Source organism: Coturnix japonica, chromosome 12 (assembly GCF_001577835.2).
Source record: "Coturnix japonica isolate 7356 chromosome 12, Coturnix japonica 2.1, whole genome shotgun sequence".
NCBI classification, from domain to species: domain Eukaryota; kingdom Metazoa; phylum Chordata; class Aves; order Galliformes; family Phasianidae; genus Coturnix; species Coturnix japonica.
The window spans coordinates 3356199-3381003 of NC_029527.1; the positions used below are offsets into that span (position 1 = coordinate 3356199).

Below are 24805 nucleotides of genomic sequence, written 5' to 3' on the forward strand. Positions count from 1 at the left end.
TCTTCTCACAGATTGTAGATGTTGTGATTCTTCAGAAAACAGCCTCTTTTTTTTTTAATAGATTTGAAGAGGATCCTGTTCTTGTAGACACACACTTCTGTTGTACGCAGAAACACTGGCTTACATTCTTTTTGACATCACACAGCGTTTATCAAAGGTAGATTCTAAGAGACAAGAATCAAAAGCAGTCTAGCCAGCCTATCTGACAGCTCGCAAGCTGTGCTCCAGCACTGTTATTCCCAGATAAAGCCAAACTAATTATAATATAGATATGAAGTTACAAATACCTGACATCATTCAAGGGTTTGATATATTTCTGCTTAGCAGGAAGACAAAAGTCTCTTCCAGTCCATACACATAAGTTCATGTATTAGGAGAAGTAGATCCTTCATGTACTGAATTTATTTTTTTTAAGTATGTGGCTTTCAGCATAAATCTTTATCCGCTGTGTTTCAAGTTCATCTTAAACATTCAAATGAGCAAAGATAGGCGATCAAAGGCATACATTAGCTTTGGCAAGTGTACCCGTTTTAGCCACCCTTTGATACTTGGTCTATCAGTGTGATATACAGCAAATTGTGCTTACAAGGACATGACAGATGTGCTTACACCATAACTTTAAATTTTCATTATTCTATTTCTGAAGTTATGACAATGAAGGATTTCTGAGTTGATTGAGCTGAGCTGGTAACGGAGCTGTGAAGCATAAAGCAGGCTGGTACACTGTATTTCAGGTATTTCTAGGCTAAAATGCATTGGTGAAGGTTTTGGTGTATGCTCATGGGCCACATCTCTGTTACAGGTACCAGCACCAGCATTCTTGCCAGCAGCAGAACGTATTGCCAGCCTGCAGCACGTGAAACCCCATTGGATGATCCAGTGTATGTATTCTAGTTCAAAAAAGTATATGCATGATTCATGTAGTGTCGAGATTCTCAGTATTTCCGTCAGATGTTTGATGTCATTTGTTAATTTTTGGTTGCTTTGTTACAAATTCATTTCTCTTACACTCATCTATAGTAACCACATAGATTACATGCATCAGAACATGCTTTTCCTCCAATAGAAAAGTCAAAATACTTCTAAAACTGCTAGTACACAATGGTGTTCATTTTGCTCATATTTTTTTAAGGCTTTTTTTGTTGTTGTTGTTGTTTTCCAAGATAAAAAACAATGCTATGAACAAAACAACCAAATTACTTGAGCAGTAATTAGCAAAGACATCAGGTCAAAGGAATGCAAACATACAAGTCTTCTGCTATGCCTTACTTCTAAACTGAGCTATGCTGTGTTAGTAGATTTGTTAAATCTTTCAGCAGTTACTGGGAAATGAGTACCAACATGCCTGGTCATACCCGAGTATTTTTAATACTTTCAAGATGGATATCTAATACTCAGATGTTGTCAGACCTAGTTATTCAGCCTTTCCTTTACTTCAGATTTTCCTAGTAGAGACAGAAGCTTTGTATTAGCAACAAAACAGGTTAAATGCAGAAGAAAGTCTTACATGAGTGGAACAGTGACATAAGAGCTTAATTATCTGCTGAAACATTAGTGCTGAGACATCAGTTCTGTTCAGTTGTAGGGCTGCATAAGAAAAGCAAAATTTTTGTAGGGGAAAGTTATGCACTGCTAAAATCTTTGTGAGCTCAAGTGTTCCAGTTCTGTGCTCAGACACCAACTTTCAGACAGGACATCAAAGGCCTTCCCCCACCACACCCCTCCATATATTTTATAGTTGAAGGGAAGAACAGGAGCAGCAAATTCATGTCACCAGTACATAATACATATTTTTATATCATTCCAATTTGGGGGTTGATGATTTCAACATATCACTGCTTTAATTTGCCTATAAGTACCACACCAGTACTTTAATCCTAAATGGAATATCACTTACGGTATTACTGGGCTATGGGAGCTTCACGAGTGTTCTGACAGAATAATTGAAAGTCAAGTTAAATCTCTCCTGAGGCAAGTAGTGTGAAACTCAAAAGCACTATTGCTATCTGAGGGGAATCAATGCTGAGACATCTCCCCAGGACACTCTTGTCAGATATGTATCTTTTAAACCTATATTTTCAAAATAAACTGAGGTGGATTTCTACCCCTCTCTTGCGAAGGCTGTGAAGTTAATAAGAAATACTGTGACCAGAGTTATCTTACACTGATGCGTGCAGTCCACTTGACACCAAAGCAGCTTGTGCTTGCTTCACCCAGCCACACTCTGGGTAGATGCTCTGCCTTCTTATAGCTTGCAGGAGCAGAGTTCAAAATTAGCTGTTTAACTAAATAATTGGATAAAACTTCCAGTGTAGAGCAACAGTGTTTTTCCTTCATAGTTATATGGGTTTCGATTTACTGAGTTTAAAGTGAGATTATGCTCTTAGCTGACAAAAATGCAAGCAAAATTATTATCTGTTGGTTGGTTTGTTTGTTTTTGCTGGATTCTATTTAGTGTTTGATGACATAAAGTCAGTTAAGTTCATTGTTAAAGGTGTTTGTGTCCATCAGCAGTTTTGTTTGAAATAAGCAATGCTTATTTGTATAAGCCAGTTTTCAGATTATTTGAAATAATAATATTAAGTAAATAACATTTAGTAAAATTTAGTAAATTTCTTATTAGTAAGTTGCATAAAAAATAGATTAGCTCTTCCAGATGTACCTGGCATTCTGATTTGCTTCTCTCCAAGGCAGGTCATTCCTTCTAAATGTACAAATACATGCCAAGCCTTAGCGAAATTATGTTTTAATTTGTACACAGCTTAGATCAGACTGGAGCATTTAAACGTGTTCAGTGTAAAGCATTGGCATCATGCACTACGGAAAATGCCACATTCAGTGTGGTGAAATTTGGTATTACCATATATCCGAAGCCCTCCAGTAGCCAGAGCAATACTAACTAGTTAAGCATTATCATAGCAAACTAAGTTTCAGGTGTCATACAGATATATTAGCCTGTATTTTATACTTAAAGCATGAGATTTTAGAAGCTTTGTTGGGCTGACAGCTACTTATGCATTTGAAAAACAGTGAGATCTCACATCTAAGTGAACAAAGGGAAAAGCAAGCCTGTTCAAGAATAATTCCAATTTCTGTAGCAACTACAGGAAATCTTTGAGAATGGGTAGGAAACGGGATCTGTTCTCATATTTGACAGTATACTTCATATTAAATAGTACAGCATAGATTTCTTTCTTTTAATATAGGCCACGCAATTCACTGGAATATTTGACTTAAACACGCAGAAAATCCAACTTTCTCCTAGGCACAGAAAATAGACTCAAGTGATTAAAAAACTTCTGGTTATTTTTCCTGGTAGCTTTCTGTTGCTTGTTTTTATAGGAAGTTAAGAATTCTCTGAGGAAAGTGCCAAGATGTTTGTGTGGCTTTATGAGTAATGGAAAGAATTTACAACAAAATATGCTACTGCTGAGTAGTGATATGGAACAATAAATAATAAAACAGTTATTTGTTAAGGATAGCTGAGATTCCTGTTCTGCAAAATAGCTTTTCCTTGAGGGATGTGGAACTCCTATAGAGCAACTTATATGAAACATCAGAGAGGATACTTGCCAAGGAAGCCTTTATTTGGAATTTGACAAAAAGCCAAAACGTTTTAATTACCTTTACTTTGTAGTTGAACTTCTTGGTAAGAAAGTACTACTTGGAAAAATAGTGCTACTGCTGTAAAATTTGATTACCCTGAGTAAATTCAATGGTTCCACTGGGCCGGAAACCTAAGCAGCCTTTCAAAGAGTGGACTGAAAGAAATGTTTTATTAAAAAAAAGTCTTGATAAGGAAATAAAAGCCCAGGTCACCAAAGTTAAGCAAAATTTTAAATACTAATGTAGGTTATTAAAATGGAAATCTTCTTATGGAAACAGGTAGTTTTCACGTGGAATACTGCATTTCTCATTTAAGGGAATAAAAGAACAGCAGCTTCAAGAAGGCTTTCATCACAGAAGGACAGAATATAGTTATTCTTTTGCAGTAATGTAATAGGGAGAAAATCTTTCCAGGCAGTAAGCAGTATGAGTGCTACTCTTGCATACCACTGTTTACTATGAGGGATAACACCGCTGGCCTTCATTAGCATTTTAGAATAAGTGAATGTAATTATGAATGCCATTATAGTGCCAGTATGTCATACTTAACCAGCTGTTGGTATGCAGTATGTATGCTAATGTTCCTGAAAGCAGCTATCTTCAAACAGTCTGAACTGCTTTATTTTTAAGTTTAACCTGAACTTGTTACTTTGATTTCCCACTGACAATACAAGAGTAAACAAATAGCATAAAGAGCACTGTTAATCATGGAGCCTTAATAGCTCTCTGCTTTTGTCCTTAGTTCTTTCTTCCCGTCTTCACAATTGCAATCACTTCTGAAGTTGTTGCATCACTTGCATGGCATTAGATCCATGCCACCCAGTCTGCTTTCCCAGCATGAATGCCAACTGCATTTATCTATTTTTATTTATATAAGGCTACAGTGGGCTTTCTGATTCATAGAAGCAGGCTAAAAATTAAAGTTTTGCAAGTCATTCTAATTGGAACTAGACACTGCCAAACAGATTGGACTGAATTGATCTTATTTAATTAGAGAACTTCACTTTTTGACTTAATTTTGTGGCACAGGTTTTTACTTTCTGTATAAGCAATCTGAGTTCTGACCAGTGTAACAAATGCAGATGTGCCCAAAGCAAATACCAGGTCGAATAGTGTGGACAGCCATTAATCTTTTTGTCTGAGATTAGAACTACGCACTGAATCAGAACATTTGGGCTACATTCCTTTAATGTCCTGGGCTGGGAGTGGGGATATTCTGGATTTTGATGATTTTTTAGTACAGGTTTGTCCTCTGTAAAGAAGTAGGAGCACCACTATGCTTTATAGCTTAAATGCAATTTCACAATACGTTTAACACAATCTAATTATAGACTATTCCCAAAAGAACACTTCTTGCCCCCCCCTTTCAGCCCAGCTGCGTGTTTCCTGTCCTCTCACTTGTATTGGATTTAGTCCATAAGTCCACATGGTGACTCAGATTTTTATGTTTTCATGACTAATCCTACAGTCCCAGGACTTCTTGATCAGTGCAAGGAAAGGAGCAGAACGGCACAGCTAGTGGATAGTGTGTAGAGAACCTGGAATCTCCCCACTTAACAACAACCTACACATCCAACTATTTGGTGTGTGAAACTGCAGTCTAAGTAGTTAGAAACTCAGGATCACAGGAATAGTATCTTTTTTCATATGCAAAATGTATCTCAAAGGCCATAACTTCTCACTCATCTGTTTATCACACTGATAAAAGAAGTAATGTTATATACAATCACAGTTGAAATTATTACAAATATGCAGACTAATTTAACAAGTTCCATTTGCTATAATTTATTTAGCTCTTACTTTATAGGTCCTGCTTGGAAAAAAAAAAAAAAAAGAAAGAAAAAAGCAGAACTTCTTCAAAAAGTTGGAAAAAAAAGAAAAACAATAGGAGAGATATAAAGGTAAAATAATTTGCTGATAAACAGAGCTTTAAAGACAGTTGAGACAAATGCAGACATTGGAAAAAAGCAGTATTAAATTATGAAATAGATTAAATCTTTTGCAAATTCAGTAGACTGGGAAAATAAAATCTACATCATACGCTGGGTTTTCTGGTTCAGCTCTTGTCAACTAGATAATGAGATGTGGGATTACTGTGAATACCTCCCAAAAGTGCCAGCTCAGTGCTCAGCATTGGCTAAGACAACAAAAAATGTCAGGAATTTAGGATGAGAGCTGAGAACAACAACAGAAAAATAGGAAAAGTAAACTTATTTTATGGTATAAGTCAAGGGCGTACCCACATTTTGACTACAGAATGCATGCTGGTCTGCACTATGAAAGAGGAACAGAAGAGGACAAAATGGATTGTTAAAGATACAGAACAGCTTCCACAAGATAAGCAACTAAACAGATTAGAACTTTCCGGTTGGAAAAGTAAAGCTATTGTTTATAAGACAAGCACTTGTCACATGTCCATTTATTAAAATCTTTCCTTATCCCCTACAAGATAATTAACAATTCAGCAATTGCAGAAAGTAGATACTCTGGGATGCATTTGTAGGCATTTCCTATCCTAGGTTCTGAATCCATGGCTAGATTGTTAAGAAGTCTGCTACAAACAGAACAAAGAAACAAAAGTACTTTTCCTGACAGTGCCCTCCCAATCAAAGTAAGATTTTCTAGAAATGAAGGCTGATTTTCCTTGCATTTGAAAACATCTTCTGGAGTTTTATGCTTTCTTTAAGTTATCTTTTGCACTTTGTGTCTGCCTTACTATAATTTTATATTTAAAATACCAGATAACTTAGTGCTTTTGACAAATGACTTCTTGCATCTGATAGCACTTTCTCTTCAGCAGATTCTCCTTTAGGTTTGCAGGGAAAGATCCTTCCTGGTATTTTTGTTTGTTTTGTTTTTTAAGGTCAGTAGACTACGCTGGGTCTCTAGAAAAGTATATTTAAAAGTCTAACACCTACAAGTATTGTACTGTTCTAGGTGTTACTTCAAAATGAAAACTGACTACACATTGTGTCAATGAGAGGTGGTGTCCTCAACGAAATCCATCTACTTGCAAACTTGGTAGGAGAGTTAGCTTTGTGTATACCCGATAAAGGAGGAAGTTGTATGGTATAATACCAATAAATCTAATGTAAGAGCAACTATCATCACTTCTTGGCAACAGTTCCACCATACAGCCTGTCACAGTTACCCGAGATATGCTAGGAGTCAAACAGCACTGAAATATCCCTTTACATCAAGATTTCACTTTTGTTTTATCTCAGTACAAGGCCACAGTGAGTCAGTTAAATGATTCTACAAGTAACTTAACAAAGAAAGCGCCTTCCATCCTTATCACGTTAAGACAACAACAAAGACGTATCTGAATTCAGTTATCAGGTTTCAATTTAGGTTCATCTATGATTCTATGTATGTAACAAGTACATGTAGTATGATAGTTACACAGCAGATTTGCACCAAACAGGTATATGCAGCTGTTCTGAAATTAATTTCTACTTTTACAAAATACAACCATATTAAATAGATTTCATTTACATTAAGAAAAAAAAAACCACACACCTTGTTTTGGGTGGAGAAAACAAAGATTGTTTATTATCAGTTTTTCACTCTTTAAATGGCAGCTTCTCAGTCAAATCATTTCAAGCCATTTTCAGCCCTTAAAAAAGAAGCAAAATGAGGAACTCTGCAGTCCAAAGAAATACAGAAGTTCAGAAATAAATTAACATTCACTGTTAAAATTTATCATAGGGATTCTAGGAACTAAGTGATATGACCATAGGCTACAAAAATAGCAACAGGAGGAGTCACATGGAGTGACGTAATGTTCATGTGGAAGAAAACCTCGCTTTTTTAAATTGAAGGAAAATTATATTCAGTGAAACTCCAGGAAAAACATGAACCAGCGAAAAGTTTAGTCCTAGTGCCATGAATCATGTCAAGGGCAGAGTTCATCTGTATGCATTCACTGCTTACATCAGTGTCCCATAGTAGAAAAAATCTGATACTAACCTTGGCATATGAGTGCGAAGCACTGCACAGTAGTAATGGATAAGACCTTCATTTCTGGATATGTTACTCTGTATTAAAGGCATCCTCGTGCAGCCACTTAATTTCTTCTGCCCAAGGACAGAAGGAGATATAGGAATTTAAAGTACTCCATTATGAGGCTCATGTCGTGTATGGAGGATTTTTGATCTGTTGCTTTTCTACTGTATGTTCTTTTAAAGAGGCGTGCTCAGGAAATTTGAGATGCAGCAAAGGGCAATGCATTGCATTTCAATTTTGCCAGCCTGTGCTCCCACTCCTGTATTAATAGGCTTCAGGATAAAGTTTTCCAAAGCCTGAAATATTTTGGAAACTTCATTGGGAAGCATTGTTCCAAAACATGACTAGGCTAATCGGAAAGAGAAAATGAAACAACTTTCAATGTTTCTATTAACTTAGATTTGAAAACACACAGACTGCAGTACTGAGCTGTAAATAGTTAAAAAAATAAATAAAAGGCGGTATGCAATGTGCTAATATGCTAATGGAAGCAAGAGCTTCATTCCATATGCCCTGGTACATGAGATCATTGGCCAAGTGGCTGGATATTTCAAACCACATGAGAAGCACTGCTCTTTCCAGCTTGGAATACAGCCACACACCATTTTAGAATCTCCTTTAAAAGAAAGGAAAACAAAAAATAAGTGATCCTGCTACAAGTTGCATGACTTGCTAGATCCATCTTTTAGAACTGGTCTTGAATTTCAGCTAGGCAGTAAATATATTTGTTGCCTTCTCTTTCTATCACATTATAATACAGTTCAGCAGCAGACTCTTTTGGCTTTGAATGCTGTCATAGCTCCTGGTTGTTAGGGGTACTCTTGTTATTCAGCTTCATTAATTCCTGTTCACTTTTATTCTAGAGTGCTTGAATGTTCAAGTGCAATGTTTTGTACAGTTTAATTCTCTTTGTAGAGCAAGGTGTTAATGAGCAAGTAATGTGTCTATAAGGTAAAATGTGGAATAAAAATATACATTGTAATATCACAGCAACAACTGCAAAGGCATTCTTTAAAGAGATGGGCTCAACTTGTGGCTCTGCCAGGAACTAGCCAAGTCAGTTAGGTGAGTAATTGGAATGGGCTTAGGCAGATGTTAAGCATTCTGCTGGTCCCAAAAGTCCCAGAATGACTTTGTTAGTGAAAGTACATGTAAGGAAAAATTGTCAAGTATCAAGGCAGTAACAGGGAATATCTGTGGTTTGCCACACCTATAGCTGCTGCCTCTTCAGCAAACAAACCCCAAACAAACAAACATAAAACCCACAACCATTGAAATAAAACCATGAAGTTATACCATGAAGAAAGAAAAAAATCCCGTTTAAGGATTAGATTTGTCCCATGGAGGAGAGGAAGAGGGGGAAATGTTCGTTGGTTGTTTCTACTCCTTCAGCTATCCCCAAAGGATAAGAGGGTAGTACACATCATTTCATTGCCACCATGCTCACATTTATTTGACCCCAGATTCAGGAGCTCTTTCTCACACTCACATTTTGGTCTCCTTGCTAGCAGTAAGTTAGTTCCACTTTCTCTTCTGGCCTTACCTACTGCTAGATGCAGCAGCAGCAGTAAAAAGGCTACTTCTAGCAGTACAGCAAGGAAAGCAGATTTTCAGAAGAGTTTTGTTCTCACGGAAGGCTGCAAGCCACAATAGGGCTAGAATTTCTCATATCCTCATAAGATTAATGCCAGTCCTCACCTTATTTGCTCGATTCAAAGAAGTCACAGAACTTGGCAACACTGAACTAGGGGCTAAGGCGGAAACCTTAGCCCAAGTAACATACATGTGCAAAACTCCCAGCAAAGCTACATCTAAAAGGGTCTAGAAGGACCATTTCCAGAGCAGATATCAGCACAATGCTCCTAAGCACCTCTTAGCTGTTACACTTCTGCAGGCTGCTAATGTACTGAATGCTTGTGAGGTGTCACGTTGTCCCCAGAATATGCCACAGCTATGCCCAAAGAAGTACCAACAGGTTCAAAGCCTTAATGGAAGAGAGGTCATGTCACAAAGGCAATCTGTGAGGTCATCTCTGTGAGACATAGAGAAAGTTTTAGTCTTCAGTTTTCAGTCTTGTTTTATTCTTGTTTTAAATTTCATTCCTCAGCAAGGAAGGATGAGGTGATGGATGGCAAACTTCTTTGCATACTCATTATTATAGTATATGAAGATTACACTTGCATGGCTAGCAACAATGTTGTCTTTATGGCCTGCGAAAGAAGGAAGAAAATCACACAACTCAAGGTGCAGTAGCTGGAGATGCTACATAGTCCTTCTGACAATATTTTATGGCAGCTAAATTGGTCCAAATTTGTAAATGTCTGAGAAGTATCAAACATAAATGCCATCATTAATCAGCAAGTTCCATAAATAATAAAGCTGATTACCACTTTGTTTCCAAGCAGTCACGTAGCATACAGTTTTTTCCTCACTTTGACTCATCTGATCTTTAATGGGATGTACAATTAAATACTGTTGAGGTATTCCATATCAGGGTTCTGGAGAATACAAAGGAGTTTGGATTACAGATCTCTTTGGAAAGAGCATACAGGCTTTCAGTAGCAAGTTTAAAAATTTATGTGGCAACAACTTATCTTAAGTTCTCTGGCTAAATTCAAGTTTTTGTTAGCAGTAAGGTCTGGTCTTCTGAAGCCAGCTGTATATCAGCAACTCTGTGTTTAGCCCTGAAATTCTGTTGCATATCAGAAGTGATATAACTCATCCATGAGAGAGGCTGTTCCTCAAGCCAAACCAAAATTACGGTCCTTGACCAATTCCTTTGAACTGTGACAGTAGCGTTGCTAATTCTCATGATTCTACTGCAAGTAGATCCTGTCCTGCATTCCGGCCAGACTTTTGGCAACCCAGCAGCTCAGCTCTCATCTCATTTCCGGCCCCATCTGTGGAAATTCTCTTTGACTATCTGATACTTCTGTTTCCTGTATTAGAGCATCTAGGCCATTACTTCACAAAGCAGATGGAGCCTTCTTTCTCTCCTTCAGGATCCAATATGACTTTTTCCAGCTCAGGTTATACAGGTATGAGAATAATTAATGCCATCCTCGTAGGAGGAAAGGAAGCAGAAAATATCCACAAGTGTGGTCCAGCAGTCATCCCTTCTTCCTGTTCACTCCCACAGTGACCCAGTGGGGTTCTGCTCTCCCTCTCAACTTGGAGGACAGAAGAATGGGGTTTCCTGTATTTGTTCAGGTCTGAGTAGAGAACTCCATTCTAGTAGCTGTCTCAAGTCTGTAGTAAGAGCAGGTGCACACTGCAATCCGCAAGGAGCAGAGATGTAAATAAGAGCATCAAAGCCATGATTAAATGAAAGCTGGCTACTGTAAGTATTGATGAGGGATGTTGTTTTCGGGTGCATCACTAACTCACATCAACAGATAGACCAGTGGAACAGAATGTGAAGCATTGCTGGAAGCATTTATCAGGCAATTTCAAAAGTTCCTGTGCCCTAAAGGCAAACTGCATTCCACCCATTTAGGGCAATTGGCAACATTACAGAGTCAAGTTCAGAGTGCTCAGGAGAATCTCAATAAATAAAACACACATTCCCTCCATATGTTTTTCTTGTTGTTGCTGCTGCTGCTGTTGTGAAAGCTTTCTTCCTCAGGATATTTCAGCATCCAGCCTTTGCTTTTTGAGGTTAATTCTGTAATACCCACTAAACTTATAGTTGAAGACATTCTGCAGTTACTCAATACCGAAAGCCTATGCATAATACTAAAGCACGTTACCTGCGGATTAACTAGTAGAAGCACACAGAGGCATGAAGTCATAGTCTAACATCTGACTTTTATGTTTATAGGAAATGAATTCAAGAAACAATATACGTTAAATATATGTTCTAAAAAGAAGTGAGGTTTAATCTGTCCTTTTTTCTTGTTATGTCTCCAAGACTGGACCATGAAGGGTCAAAGAGAAAATGAATTATCATTCATTTGTTTTCCTATCACATACTGGGGAAATACTGGTATTTTAGATTATACTTAGTATGAAAGCAGATGGTGCTAGGAGAGAAAGAGGCAGTTGAAAACTAAGGGAAAGGAATGCTGTGTTATTGTGCACAAAAGGCTCGAGTGGAGCACATTCTGCTTTAAAGAAAGAATAAGGTAAAGCTATGACCATTTTTGAAACTGGTCAGTAAAACAAAAAGTTAGGGATATGTCTTTCAGTCTATCCAGATGGAGCTATTTTGCTTCAAGTAGCACATATGAATAGGAGCAAAATCCTGCAACTTATTTTGTCCCGAGCAACTGGCCTATTGACTACATTAGTTGCTAATCTGGAACAAAGGGCTGTCTCATTTAAACCAGAAATCTGGTCTTGAAAATTAATCTGTTTTGGTGAACCTTCTGTCAGAAGTGTTCCATGTGTGGCTTTTGCCACTCAATGACAGTTGCCAGTTTCCTCTGAAAAAGCTTTTTTTTCCCTTTTTTTTTTGAAAGATTCTTGATGAACTCTTTCTAAAGCAAAATACATTTTGAGCAATCACTGCATAAAACAAAGAAACGTTTGAAAAGTCCTGAGCCTTATCAGTGTCATCCAACAGATGCACTTTGCATAAGTAATTAACTTGTAAGAAATAAACATTCTGTACCGGTTTACAGTTATTTTCAGGATATAAGTAATCTAACACTGCATGCATTCGAAAACAGCTGCAATTTATAGATGAGTAATTTTTGCATATGAATGGATTTTGTTCTATGTATGACTAATTTCTGTTTCTTCTGATAGAAATGAAGCATCCTTTCCTTCCTGCTAGTAAGCAATTATAATCTACATGGACAATTTATTATTATTATTATTTTTTCTTGAAGGAAGTATTGCATTTGCCTGTATTGATGAAATTAGAGTTAATTAATCTAGCGGCGTATTCTGGTGAACAAAGTTGTTACAAGAAGCCCCTCCTGTATATTTCCATACATACCAAAAGCATCATCTACCATTCAGAGTATAGAGATGGGTATCTTTGATGGGTAAGGGTGATGAGCAGAGGATAATAAAATAGCACTGCTCATCCCTTAGTTTGTGAACTAACTGCAGTGGTTTTATACATTTCTGTGTTCTAGTTGCTTGATTCAGTTTGCCATATAGAACTCAAGATGTTCATTCATATGTAGCATTTCTAAGTGCTTATTTAAGGTTTGAGCTGAATACACATGAAGAAAATACAGAACTGTCATAAAGAACTGTTACCTTCTTCATGGAAACTTAAAACTGAAGCTGTCTCCAGTCCTTATGTAAAATTAGTTATGGTATTCAAATGCTTTACTCAACCAACAGAGTACCAGTTTATTAAATGCAACACATTTATCCCTCCCTAGACAGCAGCTATATATTTTTGTACTTAGTGGGCAACATAGCATGTACTGTTCAGACTAAGACTATCCACACAGGCAACTTGAACTCCTTGCTCATGACAAAACAAGATTTATAAACACATAACCAACATTAATATGTAATCTGAAGAAGACCAGAGCTGTTTCTACACTTTGAAAACATTATCCTTGATTAAACAGTGATTACCATCTTCCCTCAGATAATACATGTAGTATATATATATTTATGTATGTAATTTTAAAATCAAAGCCTTGTACTTACTGCATCTTCTTCTGCACATCATCTGATGGCACTGGGAACAGATCCCAGCATCCCAGAATGCAGCTTGGCAGGTATTAGTCTCCTGCTTATAATGGGCTCTCTAATTGCAATGCATTTTTTTTCCCTTTTGAACTAGGTAGCTAACCTGTAATTTTTCTTGTTATCTGCCCAAAGCTAAATGAAGTATCTGATACACCCAAGGAATTCCTCACCTGCTACAGGTGACTTCAGACTGGGAGTTGCCGTCACCAAATAAGTATGAATCTACATGTAACCAGGTTTTAATAATAACCCCAGGCAAGGCAGATCGCTCGTGCTTCCATTTTTATACTGTTTATTCTTATGAGAGTAGCAAAGCCCTCAGCATACAAGTCTCCTCCCCTGAGCACCAATGCAAGATTGAAGCTGAGAGATTCTGATCATTAAGCATGTATTGACTTGATATAATAAGGCAAGGAGAACCTCAATGAGCAATTGCAACTGCTTCTGCTACCCATTAGCTTCAGGTGCTTAGCAATTCAGCAGATCAGCAAGGAGTGTGCTTAAGCTTGACCCACTTTCTCATCCTCATTTTGCAAAATCAGTATTATTCTTGTTATTTTGCATTTAGCACTTTGCATTTAAGCAAATGCACTGCAATAAAAAATCATCTACTGTTATAATTTGAGAAGAATCTGTTATTAATATTCTTAGATGTAAAAACCAATGCAAATGCAAAAGTGAGGGAGAAGCAGCAGAATTAATTTCAGATTAGTGTGCTGTGTTGATGCAACAGCAGTGGAAGGAAGGAAGGAAGGAAGGAAGGAAGGAAGGAAGGAAGGAAGGAAGGAAGGAAGGAAGGAAGGAAAATATGTTCCATATACACTGTCATTTAACAGCAATGAATCATACAAGTGGTTTACCAGAATAAGTAGTGCTCAGTGTTTTTTAAAATGTGATATTGGTCAGTTATACCAGACCTTTCAATGGGATTGTAACAGACATCGTTGATATAGTACAGGTGGATAGTATATAGTCTGTATGTTATTTTACTTCGGGAAAATAAATGCCATTTATTTATTCATTCGTTTATTTTCCCAGATAAACTATAAGAAAAGTAGTTTAAATGTTGTTCATTTCAAGCTGAGTGACATGGCCTTCTAATTCTTGTGGGTGCTCAATCACATTAACAGTAATTTATTGAAAGTGCTTCCACAACTAAAGGACATGTGCATAAAATAATCTCAAGCATATATAAAGACAGTTTAGTACCACTATGCTCTAATATGTGAAGTGAAACCACATTGTTTGATTTACTAGGAATAACTAAAGGAACACATAGGAATGGTAAAAAATAGCTAATCAGAAATGTGGCATGGAAATTTACGTATTTTCAGAAGTAATGTTTCCATTTTCTTATTCAGAAGTTGTTCAAGTTTTTGCGTGAAAATCAAGTAAATGACAGAGGTTTATTTGTTTACTTGCATGTTTAATTTCCTCTTAAGGAATGGTAATAAATTGCAATAGGAAGCACTTATCATTCCATAGAGCATGAAATGCCTATCATTTACCAGCTTTTTATGTAAAACATTTTTGTATCATGCTTCAAAAGCAACTCACAAAATTGTATAATTGAAAATTCTTTGTCTGAGTAATTTAGTTCTTTAAATATATATTTATACATATTTATATTTATATATGTCTGAGTAGTAGCTACACTGAAACTATTATAAGAGAGAATTAAGCCATAAATGAGTGCAAGAATCATTAATTTTGGAGCACAAAAAATTAGATGACCAGAAATGTACATAGTCTGGAAAATAGTTGAAGGAAGTATCACTGCAAACTTGTTCTGCTTTTATACTTTTCCCTAGACATCCTTCATGGATTACTGTCAGATAAAATTCTAGTCTACACAAATTTATCCTTCAACTCAATCTGAGGATTCTTAAAAAACAATGTTACTGATCTGTGGAGGTGAAAATATAGTGAGTATTAATTTGTACATAGCTATTTCAAGAAAGATTTCAAAACAACTTGCAAAAATAATGCAAAATAAGAAATAATGTGTATCAGTTTAGGACAGACAACAACTGCTACTCAGCAGAAAGAAAAATTGGCAGTTTTCCATATTCTTTCTGTGCTATTATAAACACATTTGTTGCTTTATGTTTGTTAATGAATTTGAAATAGGTCATCAAACCACTTGCTTATCAGAATTCTAAATAAGTCTAAATAAATCTAAATCATTCTAAATAAGTCAAAGACTTATTCTGTCATTAACTGATAACTTTGGACATGAAGAATGGATCACAATGTTGGGAGAGAAGAGCAAAGTTGAAGCATGTAGCCAAATGGAGAGCTTTAGAATTGTAATTTCAGATCACAGACTTCTAAATTATGTTTTAGTATTACTTTTGTTGCAGAATTTCATATCAAAATACCTGGCAGGAGACTGCAGTAAAGTAAGAATTTATGCTGTTATTTATCACTTCTATTGAATGTGTAGTTGAAGGCTAATCATCCATTTCACCTATAAGGAAAAAAAAAAAAAAAAAAAAAAAAAGGAATAAATTCTATGAAAAGTGAGATCAAATGCTTCATAGATATAGATACAAAAATAGAATAAATTGCATNAGGAAGGAAGGAAGGAAGGAAGGAAGGAAGGAAGGAAGGAAGGAAGGAAGGAAGGAAGGAAGGAAGGGAAAGAAGAAAGGAAAGAAGGAAAGAAGGAAAGAAGGAAAGAAGGAGAAAAGGGGGCCTGATCTAGAACACTAAGTTTTCTTCTTTTCAGTTGTTCAGTCTTTTGTTCCTTCAGCTATTCCTTTCCCCTACCATCCTTAGTAGCAGTTAACAGACTTACTGTCCTTACCAGTTGCCTCTGGGTTCCACATTAATATAGGGTGGTAATAGGCTGGGCTACATGTCTGTCAGTGGACAAAAGTACGTGCTTTCACTTAGTTGGTAAATATAAATACGCAGCTTCTCTAGGAGTGGAACTGCTGTGACCAGTATAGTGCATTTTCTTTAGCTCTTTTCTCTGCTGAAGATAAAAGTTTTGCAGCACAGCAATTTTATGGACTTTCTTCAAAAGCGTGGCGTCAGGGAAAAGAGTTTGCTTGCTTTTGTTGTTGCTGCGTTGTCATTTCTTTCACTGTGGTATCTATCTTGATGGATTTGTGAGAAGATAGACAAGAATCTTAGTAATAACATAAGGAGAGGACAAAGCAGGTTCCTTATTCAACATGTGTGAGCTCTGAGAAGGAAGAAAGCAAATTCACTTGCAGGAAGATGTAATGTTTCCCTGCTGTATTTCCTATATGACCTACTGGTCAAGGCAACGTTGTGCTAAAAATGCACACCATCCCCCCAGTATGTATTGTGTGTAAGCGAAATGCAAAAAGCCTGTAGTTAAGAAACTAGATTTGAAAATCAAACACACAACCTCGACAATGCAGAATGAATGTTGCAAAACATGGTAAAACAACAGCTGCTTCTATCATTGCCCTTCCCTGAAGCTCAAAGCCACACTTGTGCAATTTTTCTCTTACATTTTGGTGAAACATTCACCTTCCTAACTACAAACCTAAGCAAGAGATCAGTTACTTTTACTAATGTCTTTATGTATACTGGGGGGGGGGGGGAGAAGAGAGTCTGAGTTGGACACTTAGCAGAGAAATAATAAATCACATGTACTTGAAGTTTGGCTTTTGGAACAAAAGGTGTAAGTTTTATAATAGAAATCCTTGGGTAGCCTTCATTGCTTTCTCTGCCTGTAGTTACAAGCTTTTGTGTCCAGAACTGTTTCATGTGACTACCAGGTTTGTTTGAAATCCACTGCAGGTTTCCTAACAAAAAAAAAGAGGTTGAGTAATTTTCCAAATGAAGGTTTGCAGAAGGCGCTCAGTTTTAACCAGCTTTTTATGCACCTGTGAATAGGTAGACAAACAGATTCAACTAGAATTATCCCCATGTACGCGATAAGAAGAGAAATAACTAGTAAAAGGTTGTTAAAAAAATAAAAGGTAGTGGTTAGGCCTGATTTCAGCTCAGCTTAAGAAAATGCCGTCTGTAAAAATGCATGGTTTTAGTTCAAGCACTTTTTTTGTGTTTTAGCTCACACTTGGACTGCAAATGATGCACAACATGTGAGCAGGGGGGGAAGCAGGACGTGGTTCTGTAACTGTCTCTAATGTACCATTACAAACTTGGAAGGGGTTTTGACACTAATGAATGTGTTTGTTCATTCAAATGTTTTTGGCTTCTACTTAGGAGCAGTTTAAGTCCTGTGTCGTTCACCTGAGAAAGGACACTTTAAGTCTTGTGCATCTTATTTAGCAGAATCATCTGTTTCAGATAGCTTGCTGGCAAGGATCTCTGTGAGGTGACTCTTTGCATGTACAGTGCTGCTTTGATCAGCATGTTGATACAGTGGGAAAGATTTTAGGTATGTGAGTAGATACTTTATAAAGGAAAAGCAATCTACAGGTGCAGCTAAAAATATGTCAGTCAGCTTGCTAAAAATGCAAATAAAGCACCTGTGTCAGAGGGTTTGAATCTATCATCATTTAACAACAACAAAAAAGTTTCCTTTAATGCAATGACTCCAAGCTATTCACTGGTTGAATGAAGACATACTGCAAAAATGCACTCTGGAAGCCTGGCTTCTATAGTGTGGTCCGGCTTTTAGATATTTTCTTCCAGACTTCTGTGTACAGAGTTTTATTTGTATGCAGTCGATATTGTGCAGGTGTCTGACCGGTGTTTGGTGCATACAAGGCCAGGGCTTGCCAAAAACTTGATATTTTTTTCATAACCAAACAATCATTTCACATACCAAAACGTGTGGGCACCAGAGGGATGCGTTCTTCCATGTCAAGAAAAGAATTCATTCTCTATGCAACTATTTATGCTTTCTTGTGCTGCAAATTAATAACGGTACAGGATACTGGAGAGAAAAATATTGAGTAAGAATTCTAGTATCGTTCCCTATTGCCTTAGTACTAAGAAGGTATTTCTGTATTAACTCCCTGCAACCCAATATATTCCATAGGAACAAAAGGAGAGTCTCCCAAATTTGAACTGGCGATAAGAGCAGTCCCTGGTTGGAAACATCCAAAGGAGGGAAAAAGTTAACGAGCCTCAGATATCTTCTTTAAGCAGGGACTTCTGCATTCCTTCTGGAGTCAAAGTGAGCAAGTACTAAATTTGAGTATCAAATTGAATATACTTGTATTCAATTGACTGTCAGATTCAATAATCTCCCAAGTGAGAGAGATGAAATGAACAGGTATTCAATTCAACTTCCACTGCATGTTTAAAAACAAAATAAAACCAGACGTGATTTTATTTTTTGTAGGAGTACTGCCTTAATGTAGTTGGGTTTTGCAAAGGGATCAGTTCAATGGCAAAGGGAGCATAGTTCATTTTCTTGCAAATGCTGGTCCGTTCTTCAGCTTTGCACACAACCAGAGCATGAGTACTGGTCTGGTTTATGTGTATGGCATCACTGCCTTCATTTGGCGTGTGCACTGAGAGTGACCGTGCTTTGAGCATCTTTAGGGGAAAAAGGTACAGTCCATATTCTTTTGTTCCCCCAACTATGAAGATGCTCTGGAAGAAGCATAGAGGCCTCCAGCAGATGACACCACTTATTCTATAGGAATATAAGTACACAAAACAAAAGCATGCAGACTTTAAAAGTTAAGCAGGTAGCGTCCGTGTCAACTGTAACATAATCCAGACTAGTTTGCTGCTGACTTAATCGTGGTATGCAGAATAGACAGTCAACAGTATTAATCTAATGAATACCCAAAATACTCATCCCTTTATTTTTACTTCAAATATTGAAGAAGTGTGGGACATCTGCCAATGATGTGAAATGGAGAATAACTTAGCAGCTTCGATGGAACCTAAGCAAAGTAACCTAACATTCTGGAATAAAATCTGACTAACATTTCATTTTATTATACCTATCCTTTTTTCTACAGCCTGATTAATGGTAGTCTAGTAATGATTTTGGTTCAATTCAATTTAAGTTGGAAATGTGGCTTGACATTAATATGAAGATCTCGTAAGTGCCTTCCTCGAAGCAGATGCCAAACAATATGTGCTTCGGTCTGAAACACAAGCACATGTCACTGCCAAGAAAAAGGACACCGGGCTGAGGGATTCTGATGGTTATTGTTTGGCTTGGGTCTGTGTTTGTGAAGTAAATGCACTTCCAGTCATTTGGGTGTGGGGATTTCATGGAACAATCTTGATTAGCTTGCTTTCCTAAGGAAAGGAAGCTTATGTAATGGTTCAGTTTATCTCTCGCTCCAAATTTCGTACATATTTGACACATGAGCCAAGGTCTTAAAAATAATTACATTTCTACAAGTTTCTTGGAAGTCAGCAACTGCAGGCAGTAAAAGGAACCATACTAATTCCCTAACTGAGGGAAAAAAAACAACTCAGAAACCAACCATTGTACATCATACTGTTGGCCAGGCATTATTAAAGCTGGAATAGCCACAGCTTTTGAGATGTTTGCCCTGTGAGATGACACTGTAATAGGAAACACAGATATCCTTGGATATTCTTACCATTTACAACATAGTTGAGGCACCAAATAATTAAAATATGGTGTGGAAGTATGTGCAACATTTTGACCCATGGCTAGAGAATCATATTTATTTAATGTAGCTCTTGAATGGGTGATGGTGGGCAATGACTTTAGATCAATCGCTTCAAGATAATTTTCCTTTACCCAGACGGCCAGAGAGTGAGAATCTGAATGCAGCTGCTGTTAGCAGTACGTTGACTTGGGTTTTCTCAGTAATAAAAGCCATGCAGTGATATAACTGTACTGGAAACTTTGTCCCAAATCATGAGCCTTTCTTTCAGCTACAGTACAGCCATATCTGTGTCATTCCTTTTTCATTTGTTCTCAGCCTGAATTCCTTAGATAACTTTGCTAGAGATTTGAGCTTTATTGGAGATATGGAAAGCTGCCTAAAACTTTCGCTCCTTGGTTGTTCTGGCTGGTTTCCTGCCTCACCAATATTGGGATGCAACATATTCTTGCTTCAGCAATCATTATTTAAAACAAGGCCCCAGAAAATTGACGCTGTACAAAATGAGCTCTGCTGCTACGACAGTGACTCCAGAAACCTGCAAAAGTGAGTTGTGAACTGGAACTTGAGAGAACTAGTCCTAATTCCATCACACTGGTTATATGGGCTTGAAATACAGCAACAGGTAAAGGTGGCAGCGTTAGCATAGAAGTCACTGAACACTGCTCAACACTGCAGATCTCAGATTACTGGTGTTTCTATGACCATCCAAGGACCAAAGAATTTTGCCCAGTTGGGGCAGGCATTTGAATTGTTCTCAGCGCTGGTTTGGCTGGTACCTGCTGCAGACAGCAGTGCAAACACATGCAAAGACACCTGGGGGATGTTAGGCAACACGGTGAACAAAAGATTAACTAACTTCTGTGAAATGTTTATGGCTGCGTACAACAACAGCAGTGTAGAATAATAGGTGGAGTTACGTGAAGACAATAAGCTAGATTTTAATGCTATCTGAGAAAATGACACGTAACATACACTACACATCTGAGCGGTACAGATAACCATGCCTGCTGGATGTTTCCAAGCATAAAATTCTGATCTCTAGTGCTTGTTAGCTTGCTAACAGATTGCTCGTGCTGTACATATTTATGCTGGTTCTCTGCTTTAAGGTGATTTTGTGGGTGTGGGTGTCCACATAAAATAGCGACAATCAATTTCTCAAGGAAAAAAAACCAAACTTTAATATGTTAAGTATTTTCCACCCATTTATTTGAAGCTGCAGTATGCCCAGTCTTTTAAGCAAGTGTTTCAAATGTAATGAGTCGATTGATTTGGTTAAGGATGTGTCTGTTGATATCCTGAAGAATGATAAAAGTTCCCCTTGCTGGATATCCACCAGATTTACATAGAGGCTGAGGCACTTGTTCATTTGCAGCCCATAGCGAACTAATATCTAGCATCACCTTCTGCATCACACGCAGGGGGCCAATGTTGTGCCTGTTGTCCTTTCTCATAGTGAGGGTTTAAATGTTCAATCCCTGATCCTTAAAACATCGCCATGGAACCATTCAAGGAACTTTTGCTTGTTGCCCAGAGCATACCCTGGTTTAAATACCTGCCTGATGGTTCCATTACCTTTTCCTCTGCTGCAAATTAAAATACACAGTTCCAAATTTGTTCTACAAAGCTAACAAGGGAAATGAAGAAATTAATACATTAGTGGCACCATTTTAAAATACTTGAACTGTGTCTGCTAAATTATTATATGCTATTATCAAATTTTGATTTAGCTATACTATTAAAAAACTGTTAGCTGTTAAAATGCTGCATGTGAGGTACCTTCAAGTCACACAGTTGAGATGACAGAGGTCCTGTCTAAAAATTCCAGAAGGAGCCCCAACAAAAATGCAGTTTTAAACACCCACTTAATAATGGTAGCAGAAGATCACCTCTAGGTTTCTTTAGAAAGCACATGAGCTCCCATACTTGAGACAAATCAAGAACCAAGGCATGTCCTAAAATTGCATAACATACAAGTCCAAGAAAGCAAGGTATACAATCCCATTGCTTCACCAACTGCAATATAATTAATTGCAGCAATGCATTGAGAAATAGAATTGAGAGCTAAAATGAGACAGGGTAGCATCACATCAGCAGGGAACAGGGCTGGATGAGGTACACAGGGCTAAACTTTCTTTTGTTCAGTACGAAGGAGCAGAACTTCAGAGCTTTCATGAATGCTAATGAGTCCCATGACTTTACTGTGGCATACTTGGAGACTGCAATCCATAATGCATATAATCTCAATCATCATTTGGAAACTTCTGACCTATTTGCAAACTTCCAAGGAGCTACCACTGCAGATACATTATCGCTGCAATTATGGGTAGCCATGGAGCTCTAGTACTGTGTATATATAATACACTGTTTTGCAAACACACATCTACTTTTAAACCTCAGCTTCACAGTCATCGTGGTTTTAATTTCAAAGCATTAAAAAGGAGTCAAAAATAAAGTCTTTTGCAAATAGATCTTGATTATACCTAGGAAGAATTTTTGCAAACAATTCAGAAGCAGGTGGTCTGAAAATCCAAAAATGGAACTGTGCTGGACAGGAAAGGACAGACATGGCAAATGTTACCATCAAAAACGGAGCTGTATAATAAAAATTAATTCTCATGCTGGTTTAGTGTTTAAACAGGAAAAGATAAATTCAAAGATAATTGAATTTTCCCTCTGAACATAAGGAAACTCTTTTTTTTAAATTGAGATTCATAAAATGCCCAGTAGAAATAGCACTCATCTCTTCCTATCTGAACTCTATCTAATTATTTCAACCTTGTGAAGCAATATTTTATCCTGCAAGCATTTAATCCTGACCATTTAGCCTGGACAACTCACAGATTAATTCCTCTTCTGTATATCACTGTACAAATAAAAGCTCTGCGAGAGCAGTGACAATAATATTCCCCATCCATTCCCCCTGAGACTCACCAGAGCCTGAAAATTCTTCCCACACCCGGCAGCCCACTGGCTCCATCAGCAGCGGTTTTGATCCAAAGGAGAAATCCAAGGACTGAAAAAGGATCCCATCTGCAGGGATGTGCGTAAACAGAAACAAAGTGTACCTGGGGTTAACAGTTCTTGGGGAGAGCAAAGGGAATAAGCTGAGACAGTCAGAATGATGCGCCTTTCCAAAAGGCTGTAATGAATTCTTTGTGTTGGCAGAAATACCTGGACCCACATGCTGAACTCTTGAGTGTCACATGGGTGACGAAGCTAAAAAAAGGCAAACCTATAGGCTTCATTTAAACTGCCCCCAACGTGTTAGTGTTTCCCCCTGAGAAAGCTAACGTGTCTCATCCAAACGTTTCTACAGTTTTATTGGGATTTTAATATTCCTCTCTCTTTGGTTTCATACTTTTAAACTCTTTTATTTTTAGATTCAGTATTTCACAGTGGTCTGTAGAGTCTGCTTGACGCCAGCAAATGTAACTGGATCCCAAGCCCCTGCAAGCCAGGAATTGCAGCCACGATCAGCATGCTGCCGAGAGCGCAAACCTTGGCACTGGCCAAAACCAAATACTCTGAATCCTCTATTTATCTTATGGCAGGGCTTGGGAAAGGAGGAAAGAGGAGTTCATCAAAATGTGAAAAAGAATGGCTGGGAAAGGGTAAGAGTAAGTAAATAGAAATGCAAGATGCAAATAAGTCAGTTCTGCAACAGATTTATGAGACCGGACTTCCAAAACCTAGAACAGGGGTTTGCAAAAAAGAAATATTTCGTTCTCCAGTAACCTAGTAACAGGACAGGCACGCACAAAGCAGATCGCCTTTATAAAAAGCTTGTGTCAGCAAGGTTGACTTTAGTGGAATAAATAAGAATAAGCTGCTTGGCAGCAGATCACTGCTGACAATAATCTCACAGGTCAGATTTTCCAAGTTCATTTCATAGCTCATTCAGTACACACATAACTCCATTTCTGTCTAGGAGTTATACGGGGCACCATCTTCCACACAGCATTTGATGAGGTGTTGGGTTTTTACCTTAATTCTACATGGTGTGCAGATGAAATAAATCTGGTCTCTGACACTAAGGAGCTGAGTTACTTTGCCTGAAAGTCTTTTTTCCCGTCACTTACATCCCTTTCTTCTGTAGAAAAGAACAAACTGAAGGATTGATGGTTTGACTAAGAAGTTGTTCGTCCCAACTATTCTAGGATTTCTAACTTGGGTAACTTGTGCCTACAACAGTGTGAGCATTTCACAGAAGAAAAAACAAGTGTATCAAGGCAGTTATTTGCCAAAGGTGACATGATGAGTCAGCAGCAGAGCCAAGATTAGAGTACAGCATTCAGACTGCCCATCCCACATGGGGCTCACTAAACCACTGCTCCTCCTGCAGCCTCCAGGGAATAAAGTTCATTTAGTTAGGTGGTAAATGCTCAACTCCTGCCCTTGCACTTCACCTTGTTATTTATCTGAGTTTTGGCAGACATAATTGTTTGTTGCCAAGAAAGACTACAGCTCAAGAGAAACAACAAAAAGCATTGATCTTATCTGTGGACAGTGCAACAGCAAAGTTTGAGAGAACAAGGCCAGCAGTCTGCACTGGGAATATAGGTTGTTTGCAACTCTGAAATTGCTTGAAATGATTTTTGACAAGTCACCTTCTTTGCCTTTTCATCAGTAAGAAACACAGAGTAAAAAACCTGTAAAGCAAAGGTCTTGAGCACAGCAACCGATTTTATATGTCGCTTTTCTTCAGTGTGTAAAGAAAGTTCTGTATATTTTTAAAATCCATTTAGCAAATGATGTAGCACTAGTGTATTTTCTTCTCCTGGCATAGATGTATTTGGTATTCACATTTGCTCAGCTAACAAGAAGCTTGGAAGGCCAGTTCCAAGTAGTGCTGCCAACAGTAAGTGATGCTGCATTACATAGAGGCAGAAAGAGTTCTGCCTTCACTGGGCTGTTGTAGTGTGGCACTGAATATCACAGTTTAGGAGTCGTTGTTGTCACTGTGGTGCTTCAGTGTCTTG

At 37.6% G+C, this 24805-nt stretch overlaps 1 protein-coding gene and 1 long non-coding RNA gene across 2 annotated transcripts in view; one reads left to right on the forward strand and one right to left on the reverse strand.

Moving 5' to 3' along the window:
- RAF1 (Raf-1 proto-oncogene, serine/threonine kinase) overlaps positions 1-22958 on the reverse strand; it is a 59528-nt gene extending 36570 nt beyond the window's left edge. Inside the window, exon 1 of the mRNA XM_015874718.2 lies at positions 22758-22958. The gene's annotated coding sequence lies outside the window, so the exon portion shown is untranslated. The remainder of the gene's footprint in view (positions 1-22757) is intronic.
- LOC107319686 overlaps positions 1-24805 on the forward strand; it is a 36337-nt gene that overhangs the window by 5158 nt on the left and 6374 nt on the right. The window contains exon 2 of the long non-coding RNA XR_004308850.1: positions 803-881. This is a non-coding gene — a long non-coding RNA (uncharacterized LOC107319686). The remainder of the gene's footprint in view (positions 1-802; positions 882-24805) is intronic.